This window comes from Oncorhynchus nerka, linkage group LG5 (genome assembly GCF_034236695.1).
Source record: "Oncorhynchus nerka isolate Pitt River linkage group LG5, Oner_Uvic_2.0, whole genome shotgun sequence".
Taxonomy (NCBI): Eukaryota; Metazoa; Chordata; class Actinopteri; order Salmoniformes; family Salmonidae; genus Oncorhynchus; species Oncorhynchus nerka.
This window is the reverse complement of record NC_088400.1, coordinates 52,669,202-52,681,518: the sequence shown is the minus strand read 5'-3', so window position 1 is coordinate 52,681,518 and position 12,317 is coordinate 52,669,202. Positions and strand designations below refer to the sequence as shown.

Here is a 12,317-nt window from a genome sequence, read left to right as displayed (position 1 = left end):
AACAACTTTTGGTTTAAATAATTTTCACAATGGTTATCCCTAGCTCTCTTCTACATACAAGGAAGTGTATAGGTCACGCCCTGGTTCAATGACCACGCTATTGTCCACTGCTTGAGTCAGCGTCACCTGTCAATCATCGTGTGGTAAATGCCTTTAGAATGTGATCAGATGCTCCATGTATTCTCTAGCCTATGACCTTTTCAGATGGAAAACCTTTCACTGCATTCCAAATGGTACCCTATTCCCCATAAAAGTGTAGTAATTGACCAGGACCACCCTGCTTTGTTTTGTCTCTATAGTAAAGAGATACAGTGCATTCGGATTCAGACCCCTTCATTTTTTGAATGAAGTTGGCAGTGTATGTCAGAGCAAAAAGCAAGCCATGAGGTCCAAGGAATTGTCTGTAGAGCTCCGAGACAGGATTGTGTCGAGGCACAGATCTGGGGAAGGATATCAAAACATTTCTGCAGCATTGAAGGTCCCCAAGAACACAGTGGCCTCCATCATTCTTAAATGGAAGAAGTTTGGAACCACCAATGGTCACTCTGACAGAGCTCCAGAGTTAATCTGTGGAGATGGGAGAACCTTCCAGAAGGACAACCATCTCTGCAGTGCTCCACCAATCAGGTCTTTGTGGAAGAGTGGCCAGACAGAAGTCACTTGTAAGTAGTTGGCCTGAATGCCAAGCGTCACGTGTGGAGGAAACCTGGCACCGCTCATCACCTGGCCCTACGGTGAAGCATGGTGGTGGCAGCATCATGCTGTGGGGATGTTTTTCAGTGGCAGGGACTCAGAGACTAGTCAGGATCGAGGGAAAGTACAGAGAGATCCTTGATGAAAACCTGCTCCAAAAAGCTCAGGATCTCAGACTGGGGCGAAGGTTCACTTTCCAACAGGACATTGACCCTAAGCACACAGGCTTCGGAGAGACCTGAAAATAGCTGTGCAGCGACACTTCCCATCCAACCTGACAGAGCTTGAAAGGATCTGCCAGGAAGAATGGGAGAAACTCCCTAAATTCAGGGGTGTGAAGCTTGTAGCGTCATACCCAAGAAGACTCCAGGTTATAATTGCTGCCAAAGGTGCTTCAACAAAGTACTTAGTAATGGTTCTGAATACTTATGTAAATGTTATATTCCAGATTTTTTATTTGACTAAATTTGCAAACATTTCTAAAAAAACAGTTTTTGCTTTGTCCTTATTGGGTATTGGGTGTAGATTGATAAGAGAAAAAAAAACATTTAATCAATTTTAGAATAAGGCTGTAAGGTAACAAAATGTAGAAAAAGGAAGGGGTCTGAATAATTTCCGAATGCACTGTACGTAGGCTACCATTTAGGAATCTGAGTTGTGTAACATTAGACCAAGGATGCAAACCAAATGGCACCCTATTCATTATACAGTGCACTACTTTTGACTACATAGGGAATAGCGTGCTTTTTGGGACACAGACCAAGGCTAAACTGTCAACCTGCCTCTGTCAGCACCATGTTACATCATTGCACCATTTTGCTAAGTGATACAGCAGCTATGCCAGAGACTGAGAATATTATTTTAGTGTGTATGTGTGTGACGAGTGTGTGTGTGCTTGCTTGTGGGTGTGCGTGCGCCTGCCTGCCTGAGGCTGTGTGTGTGTATGTGGTCTGGTGTGGTCTGCAGGGATGTGGTGTGATGCACATCTTTAATAATAGTACATTAGACCTGTGGTGGAACAGACCCTTCTTCTCTGCTAATCTGCTGGAAATTGAGTCTGATGGCCCGTGAATCAGAGAGTCTTGTTGTTGTGATTGCATGTCTGTGTCAAAATTAGGCTGTTCTGAGGGCAAAAGGGGGTGCAATTCAGTATTAGTAAGGTTTTCCTAATGTTTTGTGTACAGTAGATTATTATATGGATAATTCCACACGATATCACCAGGAGTGGGGTGTGGGGGTGGGGGGGTCTACAGTTGGGGCTATGGCATATAATAACAGTATCTACTGCATACAGATAGATAGACCAACATTTTGTCATAAATAGTAAAGAGAGCAGGTCCCAATACTAAGCCCTGCGGTACACATTTCTATATTCCAGGAAACTAGACTTCACACATTGTGTCCTGTCTGACAGATAATTCTCAAACCACTTGCAAGAAAACTGATCCAGGCCTATTTCAGTCAACCTTTGAATGGGAATGTGGTCAACAGTGTTGAAGGCCTTGGAAAGTTCTAGAAATAAGGCAGCACAATGATTTTTATGATCTAAGCAATTTAACAAATCATGTAAAACAAGCATAGCAGGGAGAAGTAAAAAAAAAGTTCCAGGGATTCTAAAACTTTGGAAAGGTAAAATAATCTGGAAATTGGATGGTATTTATCTAATTCAGATGATCTCTTCCTTTAGGGATAACAACAGAAACAATTGAGCCCTGGTCAAAAGTGGTGCACTAAATAGGGAATTGGGTGCTATTTGGGATGAACCCATTGAATCTCCCACTGGGATGACCAGCAGACCAGCACTCTCTCTCTCTCTGTTATCCTTCTCTCTGCACCCAGAGTAAAACATCATCCCTCTGCCCCTCCTGTATCTCCATTGTTTGTGCAGTCTCTCCCTTTTTCTCTTTCTCTTGTTCTCTCGTTCTCTTTTTCTCCTCTGTCTGTCTGTCTGTATGTCTGTCTGTCTGTCTGTCTGTCTGTCTGTCTGTCTGTCTGTCTGTCTGTCTGTCTGTCTGTCTGTCTGTCTGTCTGTCTGTCTGTCTGTCTGTCTGTCTGTCTGTCTGTCTGTCTGTCTGTCTGTCTGTCTGTCTGTCTGTCTGTCTGTCTGTCTGTCTGTCTGTCTGTCTGTCTGTCTGTCTGTCTATTCTCATTCTCCACCAGATGCTAACCAAAATTAAAAATGGCCCCCAATGGAACATAATACAAGACAATTGTACAGTGTTTCAGTGTACAGTGACCATAAAGCAAGCAGCTATGTGAATCATGCTAATGATTGTAAAATAACATAATCACAGATGCCAAGACTGCAAAGGAAGTCACTGGGAGAGGATGGTGTGATAAAATCCTCACAAAATCCAACCACGTCTCAACCAGCCTCCACATTTTACAATCACCGTTGCGGAATGATGACGAACAAGCAATAAACCTGCTAATCTTGAACACTTCTCACTCCCCAAAGCAGAAGGCTATAACTCCTTCTGTCTCTCCTACACATCCTAGATGAGTATCATAACCATTACCCATATGTTCCACTGTAGAGCAGTGGCAGAATCACCTCATTTCTGACTTTGCGAGGTTGTATTATGCATGTGTTTTACTGCTGGTCTAAATGAGTGTGTTGGTGTTACAGAACATCTGTACTGGCTTCCATCCTGTTTACATCGTCCACATACACAGACAGCACTTTTTTGATGAGGCTCATAACAGGACAGTGGCAATTCAACTGCTACTCTGTGTCCATGTGAAAACTGAGTAGGTGTAACATGGAATTAAGCATAGAACCCATATACTGTAGGTGCATTTCAGAATCTCAATCAAAAACACAACTTATTCTTGTATTTTATTATTTCTTATTGTCGAGAAGGAACCTGCAAGTAAGCATTTTGCTGGACGGTGTATGCCGTACAACTAATAAAAAAACTTTAACTTGAAACTTCATATCGGTGACTATCCCTTGGAGTGCAAAGTTAGACAAGGTGGGTCAAGTGAGGAGCACAGTGCCCTCCTATGGTCAACAGCTTTCCCCAATCACTGCTCTGTCATTTAATAAACACATGAGCAGCTGGTTTGCTGGTGCAGCAGAGTGTGTGTGTGTGTGTGTGTGTGTGTGTGTGTGTGTGTGTGTGTGTGTGTGTGTGTGTGTGTGTGTGTGTGTGTGTGTGTGTGTGTGTGTGTGAGGGGGGTTGTTGTCATGGCTACCTGCTTCCTGCGCCCCCCTTCAGCTCCAGATGGTCCAGGTTTATTGGAAACAGAGTCGTAGAGGTTGCCAGGCTCTATCTGGAGGCCCTCAGGGGCCAAATTAGGGCTCCCCAAGGGCCACATTAGAGCCTGTTAACTAAGTTAGATGGAGAAATGGACCAAGGGAGCTGACTGACAGACCGGGGCTCAGACTCAGACTGCATCCTAAATGGCACCCTATTCCCTATATAGTGCACTGCCAGACTGGATCAGGGTGCCATTTGGGGCAGCCTCAGACTCATCTCAGGGCTATAGTCTCTATTCTCTCCTCTGCCTTTTGTTTGCCTGCTGATCGGGAGATAACAGCCAGTTCCTGACAATGGCTTTTCAGGTAGGATGTATTTTGGGAAAAATGGCTGAGGAAAGATGGTTAATGTATTCCAGTATTTCAACGCAAAGGTAGGTAATGGTATTGTATTATGAGTTATGGGAGATGGGTTTGCTACTTCTTCCAAGAACAGTCCTTGCAAATTAATATGTGATGTTTCTTTTCAGAATTTCCACAGACTTGGTGTGTGTTTGTGTGTGGATGTCTGTGTGTGCCTGTTTGTGTGGCTGTGTGTGTGTGTGTGTGTGTGTCTTTAAACCTGAATCATCTTCACACAACACGATTGGGTTAGCCTGTTGAACTGAAGCCTAGAAAACATTTCTGCTATATTTTTGCCACATTCGTGATACCCATCCAAGCATTTTCTATTTCTTTACATGCAAATCAACAAGGGTAGAGGTCAGGCAGTGAGGAGGTTTTCATATTGTAATTCAACCATTAATACTGGGGCCATGTACTTCCTGCCCCTCTGTCTCCCCGCCCCTTAGGTATGATTGACAGGCCTGTTGACAACCCATATAGGCTCCAGATGAGGCCTGCTCACTGTCCCTCACACTCCCCTCCATCAGACGCACCACAGGGAACGATCATAAATCACCTACACACGAACACACACACAAATACACACACACACACACACACACACACACACACACACACACACACACACACACACACACACACACACACACACACACACACACACACAATCACAGTCCACATTCTTCAAGCCACTGGAGCCTCTTGATCATCTGACATGGACGTTTAAGATCCCCGTATAAAGGCCAGGTTTCAAACCCCCAGGGTATGGTGACTTTTGCTCATAGGGCTCATAAAACTCTAAAAATCTATATCCATTCTATGACCAATAAGCACACTATATACTCAATTCACGTCACAAATAGTACGGATAGTGTGGTTAGTATGAGTATTCGAACACAGCTTATAAGCTCATACTGAGGGTCCATCTCAAAAGTGTAGAGTCATTTCATGTCCTACCCTCTATGAGTGACAACAGACGAGGAAAGAAAACCATGAAAGTCTTGCGCAACTCTCCGGGCTGCAATTTCACGAACGACAAGTGGAAGGAGACAGGAGCAAGCTCACAGATTCTGCTTTAAAATGAAATGTCATTGAATCCACAACGGACCCTATGTCAAAAATCAGAATGGGGTTGAGAGCAGATTTGATTGGGTTTGTTGTGCTTGTCTCATTCAGGTAATTCAGTGATGCTCAGAGTTAGCTTTTTCCAATGCCATCACGTAATCAAGAAACATCTAACTTTGTCAGCTATGGTCCACAGCAGCAAGCAGAAGAGTTTGTGAGCACAGGCTCAAGGTTACCCACACAAGACCTATTCAGGCCTTTTCAGACACCTATGCCATTTGAACAAAGGATACCTGTTCAAATCCCTGTGCAAACTGAGCATGGGAAACCTGCACCATCTCCTATACCGTTTGAATATAGAAACCTGTTCAAAAACCAACCCAGGTGCCTGTAAAATACGAACCTCAACAGCCTGCCAGAAATCAACAGGCGTTTCAACCAGGGTGAAGTTTGAGCAGTGTCTGTGACCAGTGTAGCGGTCCAGTACAGGCAGGACGTGGTTCGGGTGGAGGTCAAGCAGGATTTCCTAGGGAACGGTCAGTTGATCCAAACATCTGATCTGACCCTGGGAGGCTGTGCATCCAGAGTAAAAATAAAAAACTTTTACCCCTTTTTCTCCCCAATTTCGTGGTATCCAATTGGTTTTACAGTCTTGTCTCATTGCTGCAACTCCCATAAGGACTCGGGAGAGGCAAAGGTCGAGAGCCGTAAGTCCTCTGAAACACAACCCAACCAAGCCGCACTGCTTCTTGACACAATGCCCACTTAACCCGGAAGTCAGCCACACCAATGTGTTGGAGGAAACACCGTACACCTGGTGACCGTGTCAGCATGCACTGCGCCCGGCCTGCCACAGGAGTCGCTAGTGCACGATGGGACAAGGACATCCCTGAATCCTTAGACCACTGTGCCACTCTGGAAGCAACATGCATCCACAGAGTTTGACCATGCTGACCAGAGGCTGCTGTTTGAGACTGAGCTGCTAGGATATAGGAGCATGCTAATGGTAATGCTAATGGTATGCTAATGGTATGTTTGGGCCTGTGTGTATGGGGAAATTGTACAACGAATAGTTCTCTTCCATTATTGTTGCAAGCTACAAAAGAACAAATGAATTTATTTAGTTTGGATTGAGAAATGGAATAGAACATCTGTAGATTCCAGAGTCACTGTCTTCGTACAAGGAAGAGTGGATTGTATTAATGCTTAGTGGTGTTGTAGTACAATATGTAGTGCTGGAAAGTTACTTTGTTTTCTTTAGATAACAGAGGATGTACTCATCTATATCTGTACCCTTATCTACACACCATCACCAGTTTAAGGTACTCCCATTGTAAGAACAAATTATGCTGAGGTTGGAGTTGAATGCCATTATCAAAGGTAAGTACTTTTATTTCATTCTCACTTTTCAAATGTTTTCCATATCATGCTCTAATGAACACAACCCTGGCTTTGGCTGTAAAACGTTTGTATCCATCAGAAAGCACAATGTAATGCCAGTAAACCAGTAATGCTCTGAAGCCTACCTTGGTTCCCTTTGTCTCCACCAAGGTTGCAGAGCAGCAGCTGGTCTTTTCTCTCAGGCTCATGACAGGTGGGTATAGAACATAGGTGAGACCACACCTTTAAAGTTGACCTCTGCCATTTTGGATTATAGAGTACCATTGTATCAGTCATAATACCCATAAAACCTAGCGGTCAAACAGGGAAATGGTTCCAATCATTTTCCCCATAGGGTATTTGTATGTAGGCTTACTCTGCCATGACATTTTGATAACGTGTAAATCTCTCTAGGACAGTCACTTTAATGAATATATTCTCCTGTATTTATTAGCTGCTAATGTGCTGCTAATGTGGCTTTCATAAAGCACTACAAATGCCATGATGATCTGGACGAGACTGCCAAATCAAGGCAAAGGTAAGCATCTCTGGATTAACTATCTAATGATAGCTAAATGTAGTAATGAATAAATTGGCTAAATCTCTTTATATTGACACTTCTTTGTACTGTCTTGTGCAAGTTTGAAATTGACACAATACCTGTTAGCAAAGGTGTCAGCTAGAGATGACATGCAGGACCTTGCAGGGATTTGTAGTTTTGCATGATGTCTACATTGATGCTAATTAGCATTTTAGAATCTGAGAGTAAATAGAGCAGAATATATTTACAAAAGTAACCTTGTTTTTAAGTGTTTCTAAAATCCCCTATGGGAAAAATGAATGGTGGAAAACAACTAGAACCATTTCCCTGTTTGACTGCTAGGTTTTATGGGTATTATGACACCTCTATTGTGAGGCTCTATTGCTGCTTTAGCTTTTCTTCTCTTACAGATGACTGGCAATTTGTGAGGCCCTCCAGTGTCTACTTTCTGGGGCATGTCATGAGCATTGAAGCCTCCATTATCCAAGCCCACCACACAACTCTCCATGTCTACGTGGACAGCTGTGTGGATACGCTGGCCCCTGAACCTAGATATTCCTTTATTGAGAACCATGGGTGCGTGAGCGGTGCGTGTGTGTTCCCCTTCCAGCTTACCGTACTTCTGTATATTGTGAATGTAAATTCAACTTTGTTTTTATTTCACCCCATCAGGTGTCTTACTGATGCTAGACATACAGGCTCCAAGTCCCCCTTCCTGCAGCAAACCCAGGATGACAAACTCTAGTTTCAGCTTGAGGACTTCAGGTTCCACCAAGATGAGAGGAGCTCTGTGAGTAATAATACATTCACCTGAAGGCTATTTTATTTTTAGTCTGTATGTACTGTACTCACTTGTCTTGTTCATTAGAACCAGACCCAGTTCCCCGGTGCGCCCAGTTCCCCTTTTTGACGCCTCGCGGTGCACATGGGCAGCGTCTCAGGTCTCCTTCGAGCGCTTGAACCATTAGTTCACCACAGGAGCTTCAATCTGACTCTGATGCCATGGTGCCAGAACCGGCTGATACCCCAGTACGCACTGGAAAGAAGAGAGGTTAGTGGAGGAGTGGGTGAGTTTTGGGCCATCTCTGCCCAGGGGATGAACGCCGCCCACTCCCCCGGCCGGTCCTGGCAATATGACCGCAGAAACCTACCCACATCCTGGTTGACTCTCTCCACCTGCCCGTTACTCTCGGGGTGAAAACCTGAGGTGAGGCTGACAGAGACCCCCAGACGTTCCATGAACGCTCTCCAGACCCTGGACATGAACTGGGGACCTCGATCAGAGACTATGTCCTTAGGCACCCCGTAGTGCCGGACAGGGCCTACACAGTCTGTAGGGCCGTAGGGAGACCGGGCAAAGGGAGGAGACGGCAGGATTTAGAAAACCGATCCACAATGACCAGGATCGTGGTGTTGCCCTGTGAGGGAGGAAGTCCACCGACAGGTGCGACCACGGCCGTTATGGAACAGGTAGGGGTTGTAATTTCCCTCTGGGCAGGTGCCTGGGAGCCTTGCACTGGGCGCACACCGAGCAGGAGGAAACATAAACCCTCACGTCCTTGGCCAAGGTGGGCCACCAGTACTTCCCACTAAGGCAACGTACCGTCTGCCCGATGCCAGGATGACCAGAGGAGGGTGACGTATGGGCCCAATAGATCAAACGGTCGTGGACAGTAGACGGAACGTACAGGCGGACGGATGGACAGGTCCATCAGCTGGTCCAATGTGAGTGTGGTGTCTCTGCAGGCCAGCTCCCGACGGACGTCCTCACGCAGACTGCACCTGTAGTGATCGATCAGGGCCATTGTCGTTCCCATCCTGCACTGGCGGCCAGGGTCCGGAAGTCCAATACGAAATCCTGCGCGCTCCTCGTCCCCTGCCTCAGGTGGAACAGATGTTTACTCTGCGTAATGATCCAACGCCGCATCTCCCTCACACCATATGGCGTTGGCCCACTCCAGGGCTTTGCCTGAGAGGCAGGAGTCGAGGGCGGACACACTCTCACGCCCCGAAGGAGCCAGGTGGACGGTCGTCAGGTAGAGCTACAACTATAGTAAAAAACCCTGGCTTCCGGCAGCCGTCCCATCATACTCCCTTAGGAGCCCGAGTCGAATCCCGCTGGGACCAGGGGAAAGAGGGATAGACAGTGGGACCTGTTGTAGTGGAGCTGGTGGAGGCGCTGAAAAACCTCCTCCTCTCTCCAAACGATCCATAGTCTGCAGCACGTAATCCATGGCAGTGCCCAGATGTTGCAACATGGTCACGTGCTGCTGAACCCGCTACTCCACTGGAACAGGGAGGGCGTCTGCTCCTGCTGACTCCATTCTTCGGGTGAGTGATTCTGTAATGGGTCCTAGGTGTAGTTGTTGTAGAGAGTCAGGCGCAGGACAGCAGATGTGAGTAATTAAACACACTTTGCTCAAAATGTAAAATACACAAAGTAACAAATACATGTACACCATGACAGACCAAAATTACAAATAAACAATCACTCACAAAAACCATGTGGGGAACAGAGGGTTAAATAATGAACAAGTGATTGTGGGATTGAAAAAAGGTGTGTAAAACAAAGACAAAACAACTGGAAAATGAAAAGTGGATCGGCGGTAGCTACATTTACATTTACATTTAAGTCATTTAGCAGACGCTCTTATCCAGAGCGACTTACAAATTGGTGCGTTCACCTTAAGACATCCAGTGGAACAGCCACTTTACAATAGTGCATCTAAATATTTTAAGGGGGGTGAGAAGGATTACTTTATCCTATCCTAGGTATTCCTGAAAGAGGTGGGGTTTCAGGTGTCTCCGGAAGGTGGTGATTGACTCCGCTGTCCTGGCGTCGTGAGGGAGTTTGTTCCACCATTGGGGGGCCAGAGCAGCGAACAGTTTTGACTTCCTCAGTGGTAGGGAGGCGAGCAGGCCAGAGGTGGATGAACGCAGTGCCCTTGTTTGGGTGTAGGGCCTGATCAGAGCCTGGAGGTACTGAGGTGCCGTTCCCCTCACAGCTCCGTAGGCAAGCACCATGGTCTTGTAGCGGATGCGAGCTTCAACTGGAAGCCAGTGGAGAGAGCGGAGGAGCGGGGTGACGTGAGAGAACTTGGGAAGGTTGAACACCAGACGGGCTGCGGCGTTCTGGATGAGTTGTAGGGGTTTAATGGCACAGGCAGGGAGCCCAGCCAACAGCGAGTTGCAGTAATCCAGACGGGAGATGACAAGTGCCTGGATTAGGACCTGCGCTGCTTCCTGTGTGAGGCAGGGTCGTACTCTGCGGATGTTGTAGAGCATGAACCTACAAGAACGGGCCACCGCCTTGATGTTAGTTGAGAACGACAGGGTGTTGTCCAGGATCACGCCAAGGTTCTTAGCGCTCTGGGAGGAGGACACAATGGAGTTGTCAACCGTGATGGCGAGATCATGGAACGGGCAGTCCTTCCCCGGGAGGAAGAGCAGCTCCGTCTTGCCGAGGTTCAGCTTGAGGTGGTGATCCGTCATCCACACTGATATGTCTGCCAGACATGCAGAGATGCGATTCGCCACCTGGTCATCAGAAGGGGGAAAGGAGAAGATGAATTGTGTGTCGTCTGCATAGCAATGATAGGAGAGACCATGTGAGGTTATGACAGAGCCAAGTGACTTGGTGTATAGCGAGAATAGGAGAAATAGCTAGAAAGCCGGTGACGTCGATCGCCGAACAAGGAGAGGGACCGACTTCGGCGGAAGTCGTGACAGAGAGCAACGTCGGCCTCTGCTTCCATTGACTCAGAACACATGGCTTGCTAGTTTACTACAGAGGCAAACCGGTTTGTCTCTGGGGATTGAGTTTATACTGCACACAACTATAATTCTGCAAACCTGGATGTTTATATATTGGATTTGTATAGAACTAGGACCCAAAGCTATACATGGTTTTAATTTTTTTGCATTTTCTGAAGACCCCAGGCCTTGTTTTCTTTCCTCTAAGGTGGGTTTCAGCAGGTGGGGATGACCTGGTGTGTGGCTGCTGTGACTCCAACTGTGGCCTGAGAAAGGGGAGGAGTCTGCCGACTGACATTGTATTCTACCAGAGTAATCTTTGAAGTTTATGATTTGACCATCAGTGCTAGTGGTGCTTTTCTATCAAGTGGAGTCTAGCTTGCATCTCTTCCCCATCCGATTGTGTACACTGACTGATTACTGTTTCACAACAGATAGATGGGAATGTGGATGCTGCCCTCAGTCCCATCTTAGTTCAGGACTCTGACTGGCTACAGACGAATGAGTTCCCTGAGGAGCAGGCGTCTCAACTAGAGGTCAACTACCAGAGCACAACAGGTGAATGACTTTTGTGTTGGGTGAAGTTGTTCACTAGGGCACACCTTAAGGAAACATCTAGCAATGGTGAGTAAAAATCTGTGTTCTTATTGGACATGTTAAGATACCTCCCTATTTCAAAATGTTTTCCACTAACTGAAGCTTTGAGAAACTGCATATTACTCAGTTTATAATGATGTTGTATTGTATTCTGAGACAAATCATTTAACTTCCTTCCTCTGGCGTGTCTCTCATTGGGATACTGCTGGCTGCTGTGGGAGTGGTCTCGCTCACTGCACTGGCAACATTGTTGTATTTGAGGCTACGCAAGACCCACAGGCAGCAACCAGATTACGCTACTGAGTTTGGGTTATCCAAAAGTTACATTACTGATTTACAATTGGACAGTAACTTACTAGTAACTAGTAACTCACTGAGAAAGCACAAGCATTTCGCTACACTCGCATTAACATCTGCTAACCATGTGTATGTGACAAATACAATTTGATTTGATTTGACTACTTTCACATTTACTTTACCAAATCCCTCACATAAACTGTATTCAAAGTTGCCATGGCCATTACAAAACAGTTACATTCTGACCCAAGGATTGCCTACTGTAGGCTAGCCTGGTTAAAACAGACTGAAACAGACTCACTGTTTCAGAGCACGATGTTCAGTCTGGTTTAACCAGGCTAAGGCCAGCCCTGATCCCAGTCCTCACTATTACATTGTGGTTTG

The 12,317-nt window shown here is 46.0% G+C and overlaps 1 pseudogene; it reads left to right on the top strand.

Moving 5' to 3' along the window:
* The first annotated feature begins 5,636 nt into the window (after nucleotides 1-5,636).
* LOC115129175 (zona pellucida sperm-binding protein 3-like) lies at nucleotides 5,637-11,605 on the top strand (annotated as a pseudogene).
* Nucleotides 11,606-12,317: the final 712 nt, after the last annotated feature.